Consider the following 12,778-nt stretch of genomic DNA (forward strand, 5'->3'; position numbering starts at 1 on the left):
GGTGAATTGAATTTTGGGTAGGAAAATTTCTTGAATTAGTGATTTATTAGAGCATAAGGACTAAATTGCAAAAGTGATTGAAGTTCAATTGCTAAGGAAATTTTAATTATAACTTGAACTAGGAACTAAAGTTGTAATTATACCACCTTAATTATTGTAGTGGCCAGTGGCTTATGATGATATACTTTTATTATAAGGCCAAAATCATAAATTAATAAATATGTTTAAAACATAATAAAAATAATAAATATCAAAATGGATGGAAAGATAGAACATTTTTCTCTTTATTCATGTAAGGCAAATTTTGGCAAGAAAAGGAATAAGAAGCATTGGCCCTATGGTCTTGAATTTTAAAAATTCAATTAGTTAGTTCAATTTAGTCATTTTCTTGTATTTGTTATGTTTTTTGAAGTCTTGGGAGCTTAATCTAGCTAACCCATGTTTTAATTTGTCAAACCCGAGTACCGATATTATACAAGAGTATCGATTTATTTGTATGATAATGAAATTTTGCAAAAAGAAACAAATTCAAGTTTTGGTATCAATACAAGAAGTTGGTATTGATACTTTTAAGAAGGTATCAATACCATCAACCAAGTATCAATACTTGTTTCCTAAACTTTGTAATTTTGCCATTTTAGTCATATTTCATGCTCAGACAACAAATTTTGGTATACGTAAACTAGGTTTAGGACAATTCAAATGTATGTATGTTTATAATTGTATGTTTGATTCATCTACGATATGTTTGATGGATGTTGCCCTGGTAACGAATGTAACATCCTATTGCTTGGACCCAACGATCGGGTAATAGGGTGTTACATTTAGTGGTATTGTATATTTGATTCATCTACGATATGCTTGACGGACATTACCCCGACAACGAATGTAACATCATGCTGCTCGGACCCGGTGATCGGGTCGGGTAATAGGGTGTTACAAAAATTATCGTAAATTGGGAAAAACCTTACAAATAATTTAAAATTGAACATAGATTATATAACAACCTTAACAACTAAGTCATCCCAAGGATAGGGAATGTAAGGCACCTAAAGAGGGTAAAAGCTCTCTTGTTAAGGTATGTAAGACTAGGTATGTTTCTAAAAATAATAGAAGCAATTGCTAGAAAGTGTATCAAGTTATCTAGTTGTATGTGTGTGCGTGGAATGTATAATATGTGTTGTAATTGTGTTTATGCGTATGAAGCATGTATTGAGGTATGATTTGGTTAAGAAAATGAGATAACCTACCTGAATATATGTTTATATGGGATATGTGATGTGAGATTGAAAATGCTTGGGAATGGGGTGTATCTGAGTGTGGAGAGATTGTGATGTGAGTTGGACACCGCGATGGTATTCAATGAAGTTCGTCGGGACAATAAAAAAATGAATTTTGATATGAAAATTTGGAAGAAAATTCATGGCCATAACACATTCTGGAAAGGGCGGATGAACCGTATTTATCGATTTGGGTTCTTTGCGCGTACCAAGGTGATGATGGGCAAACCTCACACGATGTGAGTTTAGGCAAATCCATATCGCAAACACAGTAGTTCATGAGGTGCATAGGTGGCATTTTGTTAGTCATTGTGGCATTATATTGCCTTTTATAAATACTTTGTATATTGCAGTTGTGGCATACTTTATATGTCACATTCATGGCGTATTCTGTCTAGCCCTATTGGCGTACTCTGGTAAGTCTCTGTTAAGGATATGATATGTCTGAAGCTTTAGTGTGAAAATTTTTGTGATAAATCAAATAAGTCTTAAAAGAAGTTTCTTGAAAAGAAGTATGATTCAATATGATCAGAGAGGGTATTCACCATGGTTATATGTTAGAATCGTAAATGGGCATATTCGATATAAGAGTCTGTCAATTTGAATTATCATTCTATTAAGGTGGAATTCTGAGTTAAGTAGTATTCGTTTTATATGCATAGTATTATGTTTTGTTCTAAGCTCTGATAGAATCAGATTTGTTCGTTATACTGGATGTCTTGTGCCCTATAATAAATATGTGCATAATTCTTTTGAATGATCTGAAAGGTTCTCTATCAGTATGAGTATGCATTGGTATCAGCCAAAGATATATATATATATATATATAAGGAGATTCAAACATTTAAGATGAAGAAATTATCAAGAAAGATTAAAAGGTATATTGTGATCAACACTCACTAAGTTCCTACGAACTCACTAATGATATGTTTATGTTTCAGGTATTGTTGTTAATGTAAGAGGGCTAGGACAGACAACACTAGGAATGCGCTAGAGATGTTGCAAATGGGGATACTATGGATACAGAGGGATCATGGCATAGTTTAGTGTTACGCCCAAAGAGTCAGTTTTTAACAAACTTTTATACTGTCATAAGTTGTAACAAGTCTGTTGTAATATTTTATTTTATTTTATTTTGAATACTTTCCTTTGTTTTTAGATGTTCAGTCTCTCAGTTAAATTAATAAGAAAAATATTTTTCGTAAAGAGTAATTGACAAATGTTTCAAAATTCAGTTAAGTATTTTGGGTAGTAACACTTGAGATCCGAACCCGACGAATCGGATCGGGTTGAGGGTGTTACATACCAACCTACATTTGGATACATTTACATTATCCCTAACTTAAGTATAAATTGGAATTTACTGAGGTAATCAGGATATGAGCAACCCACTCCAAACCTCATTATCCTATAAGTAGCCCATTCCAAGATCATAGAGAACGCGATTGAACCATTAGCCGTCACTCTGCTAAAGCACCACCCCAAACCTCCATCCCTATATGGTTCTTCGTATCACAGGTAGCGTGAACCACCACCTTATTCAACCCTAGCACCTTGTATAACTTAATCCTTATAACAATCTGAACTAAAAGTCTACACACGATATAGATCTTTACCATTAAACCAATACTTCATTAGGACATACTATCGAGTTTAAGCAAGTCTTTTGAAAACCCATTCTATAAATTAAAGCATTTTAATTGTCATAATATATTAGATAAAATCAATCTAATTATGAGGATAACTGTCATCTCTTATATTTCAAATTTATTATTTAAGTATGACTTCAAATTTAAAAATAATATATATAATAGGTTTTATGCATAATTTATTTTTTGAGTTTGACATTTTTTAACGTGGTAATTGTGTTAATTTTTAGTGTAATATGGTACTTATATTTGACAAAGTTATACATTTTGGTATCTAAAGACAACAATGTTAATCTTTTAGTGTTAAATTCAAGTTTTAGAGTTGATTTTATGAAAATTCATAATTAGATAATAATATTAGCAATAAAAATTTTGTCAAATCAACCCTAAAACCCGAATTAAAAATACGTCCGTCAGACCTTTGAATACCAAAATATGTAACTTTTCTAAAATATAAGTACTAGATTGGATAAAAAAAACTAACATAAGTATCACATTAGAAAAAAAATGTCAAACTTAGGTACTAAATAATACATTAAGCCTATATAATATGACAGTCAGCTTTAATAGTATTGAAAAAGGTTTGAGTCTCACCATTCATAGATGTTATGTATGTGTTCTCCTTCATATTATTCTCAACTCAACTCCCATCATGTGTAGCTCATGTCTAAATTTATTTTAAGCTAGATCCAGATATATTCATATTTTTTTTTCAGATGTGCTTTAAGTTAATTTCAATTTTAGCAGATATATATTATTTGTGATTTGTAATATACTTGTAAATTTCTTTAAAAATAAATTATATAATGTAAGCAATTATAAATATTTTACATTCACAATGACTTAAAAATAATTTCTTTTTCATCAACTAGCTAGTAATGTGGTGGTAAAAAATATGAGTTGTTTAAATTTATGATATTAGGCCTCATATTTAAAGTTAGATGACTTTGAGATGGTAATTAAACTTACTTATGGACAAGAATTTAGGATCCTTTCCTTATTTATTTATAGACATGAAATTTAAGATTATTAATTGAGAAATTAAATTTGTTGCTTTGGTATCCCATTCAAATACACGACTTAACATCACTAATGACGCTTTGTTAGCAGAAATAAAAGTCAACCACGATACCTTCTCTCATTACCTTTGCATGTTCATCCCAATGTTTTTTTTTCTTTTATATATATATATATATATATATATTTATAATATAATCGCTCGTTTAAAGATTCATTTTATTATAAATACGTGCGTTTATTAATATTTGAATTTTGAATTATCATAGAAATGCATAAAATTTTATTTAAAAAACATATAAAATTTGTTCCACCGTCCACTAGACTTTAAATCCTGGAGAGACTTATGTTTTTTAATTTAAATTCGGGAGAGATTAAGTCTAGAGCATGCATGGTGGAATAATTTTTATATGTTTTCTATGTATTTTTTAATTTTTGAAGTTTTAAAATTATATACATTTTTAAAATTTTCGGATAAGATCAAATTAATAAAATTTGTAAATGTTGTGAGTAAAATTTATTTTAGAATTGAGATTAAATTGACAGAATGCATATAATATTAAGGACTAAATTCGTTATTTCACCAATCAAAAGATAACTATGTCAACATTTCGTCTAATGACCAAAGGAATTTAATGATATAATGACTAAATTTTACAATTTATCTAGTAGGAATGATTAAAATAACAAAATTCTGAAATAAGGGACTAAAATAAGAATGCAAGTAAACTCGGTGACTATCTAGGTAGTTTACCCTAGAATATTTAAGGGGTATTCTCTTAATTTTGATTAAGTTTCACAACTAAAACAAAATTTTTAAAAGTATTATATATAATTATATACGTAGAATAAAGTTAAAGATAATTATTCGATATACTAATGAAAGAATTTTTTTAACTTTACACACAAAATTAAAAAAATTAAGACATTAGTTAATTCTTAATCATGTTTGTATAGCTATTTTTAAAGCAATTTTTAGTTTTTATTTGAAATTTTAATAAGTATATTTATATTTTAAATTTTTATATATTTGTATACATGAATAATATTATTGATTGAGTTAGTGTCACAAATGAACACGATACCAACTCAATATTGATAAAAAAAACAATGATAAACAATTGTATTCATTTACTATTCTTAATCTAACGTGTTTCTGTATTTAAATTTCATTTTACTCATAGTTTAATTTAATTTTTATTTTAATATAGTACATATTTCATGTATTATTATTAATTAATTTCAAATCATACTTTTCATATTTATTGTATGTTATTTTTAAAGACATATTCTAAATACATGGTTTCTATACACATATGCTTGTGATAAGATTTCTATATTAATAATGTTCTTAACAGAGTTAGTGTCACGAGACATTTAGTACATTTAATATTATTTATCTGATGTATTTATGTTTTTAAATTTCGTTTTACTCATAATTTAATCTATTTTTCATCTTAATATCGTAAATATTTCATGTGTTATTATGATTAATTAATTTCAAACTATACGTTTCATTATTTATTATATAACAAATTTAAACATATATTTATGATTTTTAAATACATACGTGATAAAATTTTTAATATATATAATATAGATTCAATTTTTTAAAATTTTTTATCCTCAATTAATGATCATAATTATTGACAAAAAAAAATAAACATCATAATTATCTTACCATAAAAAAGTGAATAATCCCTGTGGGAAAAATTATTAATCTGTAGGCGCCCTTCCTTTTTGGTTTTTATTTCCTTTCTGAATTCAACTTTCCTTTAATAAATTTTTAAGTTACATGTTCGTGATTGTTTCTCTTAATAATGTTATTTTTAAAACTTAAATTTGGATCTTTTTTTTAAGAATGCAATATATTTTATCATTGTACCCAATCACTTGTTGGTAAGTTACATGATTTTAGGTTCTTTCTTCTCTTCCTTTTGTTATTCATCAACTTGTTTCTAATAAATTATTATTAAAGTTAAATATTAATTGATTTTTTTTAAAAAAAATTATATTTGAACTAAACAATTTTAGAGTAATCGAGAGATTAATTGATAGTCAAAATGAAAATAGATAAATAAACAATAACCAAATTTATGGTTTATCCATTCATTTTTATGCCTTGGAGCAAACATTTTTATACTAGTAATTGAATTCTTGAATTGAGATTTGTGGTGTACCGATTCATTTATTGCTTCATAATTCTTTAAATAGGTAATGAATTTATGGACAAAATTGATATTTTATAGAATAACACTTATGTTTTACTTGTTTAACACTTTAACCAAATAAAATAATATCTGTTTAATACATGATTAGCAATCTCCCTACCAAATAATGGGCTATTTTATTCATCTTGTTAATACACTAGTTTTTCCTCATGTTAAAACATATCTATTAAACAAGCTTTTTTCACACTAGTAACAAACGAGACATAAAAGTTGTGAAATCGGTTGTATTAATCTCTTTTCCTTTTCTAGATTTAGGGTTTGCAAATCATGGTGTCATTGTGTTTATGACTATGTCTTAATTAATATATAGAAATCATGAGGTATGGTATGGTGCGGTAGTTACTCACTTCATTCCTTAACTATGAGATCAAGGGTTTGATCATTACTCATAGGAATAGGGCACATTTCATGATTAGTTAATTACCTATTTAGAAAGCACCTGTGAAGAGGAAATTAGTAAAAAATATGGTTCAAACCCATACCAAATAAATATTTGATAACAATTTTAACCACAGTTACATTAAAATTAAGACTTGAAAACAAATGTTCTGTATTATACATATATACATAATACATATTATATAATAGAATGCTAGGATTTAATACAATTTTTTAATGGCTAGAACAAAAAATGAAAAAGAAAATGGCGAAATATAAAAGGAAATTATGCATCATATTTGTCGATTTGATGGTACCCATGTGGGTAGCACAAGTCATCTCTGGTTCGAACTACCCCACTAGATAACACCTATATATATAAGACGTTTCCCATGTTTGCTGCTTAGCCAAAAACATCTCCCTTCTCGTGTTTCCTTTCTCACTTGCCTTACAAGACGACACTCTTTTGAGGCAAGCAAAAAAAAAAAAAACCAAACCTGTTTGAAACAAAACAAAACAGGTTGCACTGATCTTAGGTGGTCTGAGAATCTTGGGGTTTGTTTCGTCTCTATATATAATACATGGATGATGATCAGAGAGAGAAGCTGAAAATTGGTGCAGTCAAGAAAGTAAATGGGCCTATAAGGTCCATATTCATGCATGCTGACGCTGTGGATTTGTGGTTGATGACTCTCGGCTTCATCGGCGCCGTCGGTGATGGTTTCAGTACACCTCTTGTTTTGCTTGTTACTGGCAAGTTAATGAACAATTTTGGTGATGCTTCAGCTGTCACTTCAGACACGTTCATTCAAAATATCAACAAGGTCTCTCTTTTTTTTCACTTTGTAATTTTGTTTTTCCTTCTTTTCTTTTAAGACACACATGCAAACACGCCTGACAGGGCACGTTGACTCAAGCAGAAAGCTAACAGGTTTTATTTTATGGGTGGCAGAACTCGGTGGCTCTTTTGTATTTGGCTTGTGGGTCATGGTTTGCTTGTTTTCTAGGTAGGGTTTTTTTTTCAATGTTTGTTTTTCCCAAGGAATTATAAATTGAATATATGATTCATTTTCATTGATTTTTGGGTTTTCAGAGGGGTTTTGTTGGTCAAGAACAGGTGAAAGACAAGCAACTAGAATGAGAGCCAGATATCTGAAAGCAGTTTTAAGACAAGATGTGGGGTACTTTGATTTGCATGTTAGCAGCACAGCTGAAGTGATCACTAGTGTTTCAAATGACAGCCTAGTAATCCAAGATGTCCTCAGTGAAAAGGTTTTTTTACTTTTATTTCCAAATTTAGACATTCATAAACAAAAAGACGCTAACGATGGGAAATTAATGTTATGTAGGTACCAAATTTTCTGATGAATGTTGCAATATTTGTGGGGTGCTACATGGTAGCATTTATAATGCTGTGGAGACTAGCAATAGTAGGCTTTCCTTTTGCTGTCCTTCTGGTGATTCCTGGTTTAATGTATGGAAGGGGATTGATAGGAATAGCTAGAAAGATAAGGGAGGAATATAACAAAGCTGGTACGATAGCAGAACAGGCAATATCTTCTATAAGAACAGTTTATGCCTTTGTTGGTGAGACCAAAACCATTGCAGAATTCTCAGCAGCTTTACAAGGGTCAGTCAAGTTGGGGTTAAAGCAAGGTTTGGCTAAAGGTCTAGCAATTGGAAGCAATGGGGTGGTTTTTGCAACTTGGTCGTTCATGGCTTATTATGGTAGTAGGATGGTCATGTACCAGGGTGCTAAAGGAGGAACTGTTTTCATTGTCGGTGCAGCCATTGCCATGGGAGGCTTGTAAATTTCTTTTAACCTTTTTTTGGATTATTTTATGCTTTATAAAAGAAATACATTCAAATATGACGATCTTTTTTACTGGTTTTGATGGAATCATCAGGGCATTGGGGGCTAGTTTGTCAAACCTGAAGTATTTCTCTGAAGCATGTTCAGCTGGGGAGAGGATAATGGAAGTGATAAGAAGGGTCCCTAAGATTGATTCAGACAATTTAGAAGGTGAAATCATGGAAAAATTTTCAGGATCCGTGGAATTCAAGCATGTTGAATTTGCATATCCATCAAGGCCTGAAACCATGATTCTCAAAGATTTTTCCCTAACCATTCCAGCTGGAAAGACTGTGGCATTAGTGGGTAGGAGTGGCTCGGGGAAATCCACAGTCATAGCACTACTGCAAAGGTTTTATGACCCACTAGGGGGAGAGATACTCCTTGGTGGGGTCGCCATTGATAAGTTGCAGGTCAAGTGGCTAAGGTCACAAATGGGTTTGGTGAGTCAGGAGCCAGCACTTTTTGCAACAACCATAAAGGAGAACATACTTTTTGGCAAGGAAGATGCTACCATGGAAGAGATTATCGAAGCTGCCAAAGCCTCAAATGCCCACAATTTCATCTGCCAATTGCCACAGGGTTATGACACTCAGGTTAATCCTTGCCCCTGTAACTGCTTACTAAGCAATGAAAAATTAGCCATTACTTCCATTCTTAAAAAAAGGTAAAAATAATAAAAAATTCTTCACCACTGAAATTCTAAATTGTATTGAAGCATGTTCTTCTTAGGGTTAATTCAACATCAAGCTTCGGTAAGAAATGCATGGAAAAATATGGTTTAAGAAACAATATATAAATATTTGATATTGTCATGAAAATGTGTGTGATGAATTTAAATATTAAAAACGTTACATTTAAAAATTAGTAATTTGAAGATGTGACTCATTTTTCTAGTCTAAACAGTAAAAAACATAAGTTAGGCTTTTTAATTTAGATTGTCAAAACCAAGGTTAAAATATGTTGTTAGTCTTTATATTTTGACAAAATTTAAGATTGAATCTTTATAATTAAAAATGTTAAAAAATTAATTTATTCTATTTTTTATTTAAAAATATCATTCAAGCCATTAAAATAGTAAGCTATAATTAGGCTGCTCACATTTGATGTGATATATAATTAATAGAAAATAAACAAGTTAAATTGATAAATTTGGACAGAAACTACTAATGAAAATAATGATTGGACTAGAATTTTTAAATTGAAAAAGTAGGAGGATTGAATTTTTAACTTTTAAAGTACAAGGATCAAATCTCAAATTTTATACAAGTGCAGGGTCTAATAACAAATTTTACATATTATAGTAGCAAAAGTCATAATCATGTTACCAACTTAAATTAGGAAAATCACAACTCTTGGGCTCAAAGGCTATGCCAACAATAAAATTATATGGGGCCTTAGATCACCATTCTCCCTCAGCTGGACCAAAGTATGGTTCATTGAACACTTCTCACACATAATTGGCAAATAAAAAATTTAAAAAAGTTCAAAAATAATTCGATATAATTTTTAAAAATTCAAAGATTTAGGATGATAAAATTCAACCGGTTAAAAAATTAAATCAAGTTAAAATGATAAAATGCTCGATTTGATCAAACATTCACCCCTATTTCTATGTGTTATGATCATATATTCAAACCATAGATTTCAATAAGGTTGGACATGCTAAATAATGAAGTTCTGTTCTTTGAATAGGTTGGCGAAAGAGGAGTTCAAATGTCAGGAGGACAAAAGCAAAGAATTGCTATAGCAAGAGCAATTATAAAAGCACCCCAAATCCTTCTTTTAGATGAGGCAACAAGTGCACTAGACTCGGAATCTGAACGAGTGGTGCAAGAAGCAATAGACCAAGCCTCCATTGGCCAAACCACCATAGTAATCGCCCACCGCCTCTCTACAATCCGCAACGCTGACCTTATAGCAGTTTTCCAAAATGGCCAGGTTATAGAAATTGGATCACATGATGAGCTGATAGAAAATCAAAATGGTCATTACACTTCATTAGTCCACCTTCAACAAACAGAGAAAGAAAAGAACCCTGAAGAAGCTAACTCAACTTTACCTACTTGTGCTTCATCTTCAATCACAAATATGGATATCAACAACACAAGTAGTAGATGACTTTCATTGGTTAGTGGATCAAGTTCTGCCAATTCTTTTTCTCAAAACCGTGCTCCACTGGCTGGCGATTCCGTGGTGGAAGATCAAGAAAAATTGCCAGTCCCCTCTTTTAGAAGATTGTTGGCATTGAACTTACCAGAATGGAAACAAGCAATGATGGGATGTTCATGTGCAATCCTATTTGGTGCAGTACAACCTGTTTATGCATTCTCACTAGGATCTATGATATCAGTATATTTTCTGACTAATCATGATGAGATCAAGGAAAAGACTAAGATCTATGCCTTATGCTTTCTCGGGTTGTCGGTGTTTTCATTTCTGATTAATGTTGGCCAACATTATAATTTTGCATACATCGGAGAGTACTTGACAAAGAGGATTAGAGAGCGCATGCTTTCAAAGATACTCACTTTCGAAGTAGGCTGGCTTGATCAAGATGAGAATTCAAGTGGGGCTATTTGCTCTAGACTTGCCAAGGATGCCAATGTGGTATGTATTTTCTTATGCTGATCTTTGATTAGGTTGAGTTTTCCAAGTTGTGACAATGATTTGTAGGATTTGTAGGGCCAATAATCTAGACCACTTTATCGATGGTCGGGAAGTAAGATGGTTTTGATGACTATCCTGCATCGTGGTTTTAATTGTTCTTTTTGTTTTTGAAGGTGAGATCTTTGGTTGGTGACAGAATGGCACTAGTTGTTCAAACCATTTCAGCAGTAACCATAGCTTTCACCATGGGGCTGGTCATAGCTTGGAGGCTTGCACTTGTGATGATAGCGATCCAACCAATCATTATCATTTGTTTCTACGCGAGACGTGTCTTGCTTAAAAGCATGTCTCAGAAGGCTATCAAAGCCCAAGAGGAAAGCAGCAAGCTAGCTGCAGAGGCAGTTTCCAACCTCCGAACCATCACTGCCTTCTCCTCCCAAGACCGAATCCTGAAAATGCTCGACAAAGCCCAAGAAGGCCCACGAAGAGAGAGCATTCGCCAATCATGGTTCGCTGGTATTGGCCTTGGCACATCAACAAGCCTAACAACTTGTACTTGGGCCTTAGACTTTTGGTATGGTGGTAAACTTATGTCACATGGCTACATCACTGCAAAGGCTTTGTTTGAAACCTTCATGATCTTAGTAAGCACAGGTCGAGTAATAGCCGATGCAGGAAGCATGACTTTTGACCTTGCGAAGGGCTCAGATGCAGTTGGATCAGTCTTTGCTATATTGGATCGATACACTAGAATTGAACCTGAAGACCCTGACGGTTACAAACCCGAAAAGATAACAGGCCATGTAGAACTTCGCGACATAGACTTCGCGTACCCCGCCCGACCAGATATTATGATCTTTAAAGGCTTCTCACTCAAAATTGAAGCAGGTAAATCAACAGCATTGGTAGGACAAAGCGGGTCGGGTAAGTCAACCATCATCGGATTAATTGAGAGATTTTATGATCCTCTTGAGGGAGCAGTGAAGATTGATGGTAGAGATATAAGGTCATACCACCTTAGGTCGCTAAGGAAACACATTGCACTTGTTAGCCAAGAGCCCACATTATTTGCTGGTACAATCCGAGAAAACATTGCATATGGTGCATCTGATGAGACAGATGAAGCAGAGATCATTGAGGCAGCTAGAGCAGCCAATTGCCATGATTTCATTTCAGGGTTAAAAGATGGGTATCATACATGGTGTGGTGAAAGGGGAGTTCAGCTATCTGGTGGCCAAAAGCAACGCATTGCAATAGCAAGAGCCATATTGAGAAACCCTGCAATTTTACTCTTAGATGAGGCAACCAGTGCCCTTGACAGTCAATCAGAGAAAGCAGTACAAGATGCACTTGAAAGAGTAATGGTGGGGAGAACCAGTGTGATTGTGGCACATAGGTTAAGCACCATTCAAAACTGTGACCAAATTGCAGTGTTGGATAAAGGCAAGGTTATAGAGAAAGGGACCCATCAATCTTTGTTGGCTAAAGGACCCATTGGAGCATACTTCTCATTGGTTAATCTCCAAAGGGGACCCCACAACAACACTGCTCACTCAATCAACTAAAATTACTTGGGAAAAAGATACTGTTAGATTAGGCTTTTTATTTAAAGCAAACCATCCAAACTTTGATGGTGAAAGGCCTAACTTATTTACAATATTTTCTCCCCAAATTTTCCCTTTCTATTCCCTATGCTGAAAGGGAGATCTGCAATCACTGTAATATCAACTTTGATTTTTCAATAAAAGCCTATTTCTATCT

The 12,778-nt window shown here is 32.4% G+C and overlaps 1 pseudogene; it reads left to right on the top strand.

The window, feature by feature from the left end:
* The first annotated feature begins 6,957 nt into the window (after window positions 1–6,957).
* On the top strand, window positions 6,958–12,778 carry LOC107955561 (ABC transporter B family member 15-like; annotated as a pseudogene).

Source organism: Gossypium hirsutum, chromosome A07, assembly GCF_007990345.1.
Source record: "Gossypium hirsutum isolate 1008001.06 chromosome A07, Gossypium_hirsutum_v2.1, whole genome shotgun sequence".
In the NCBI taxonomy this organism is placed as follows: domain Eukaryota; kingdom Viridiplantae; phylum Streptophyta; class Magnoliopsida; order Malvales; family Malvaceae; genus Gossypium; species Gossypium hirsutum.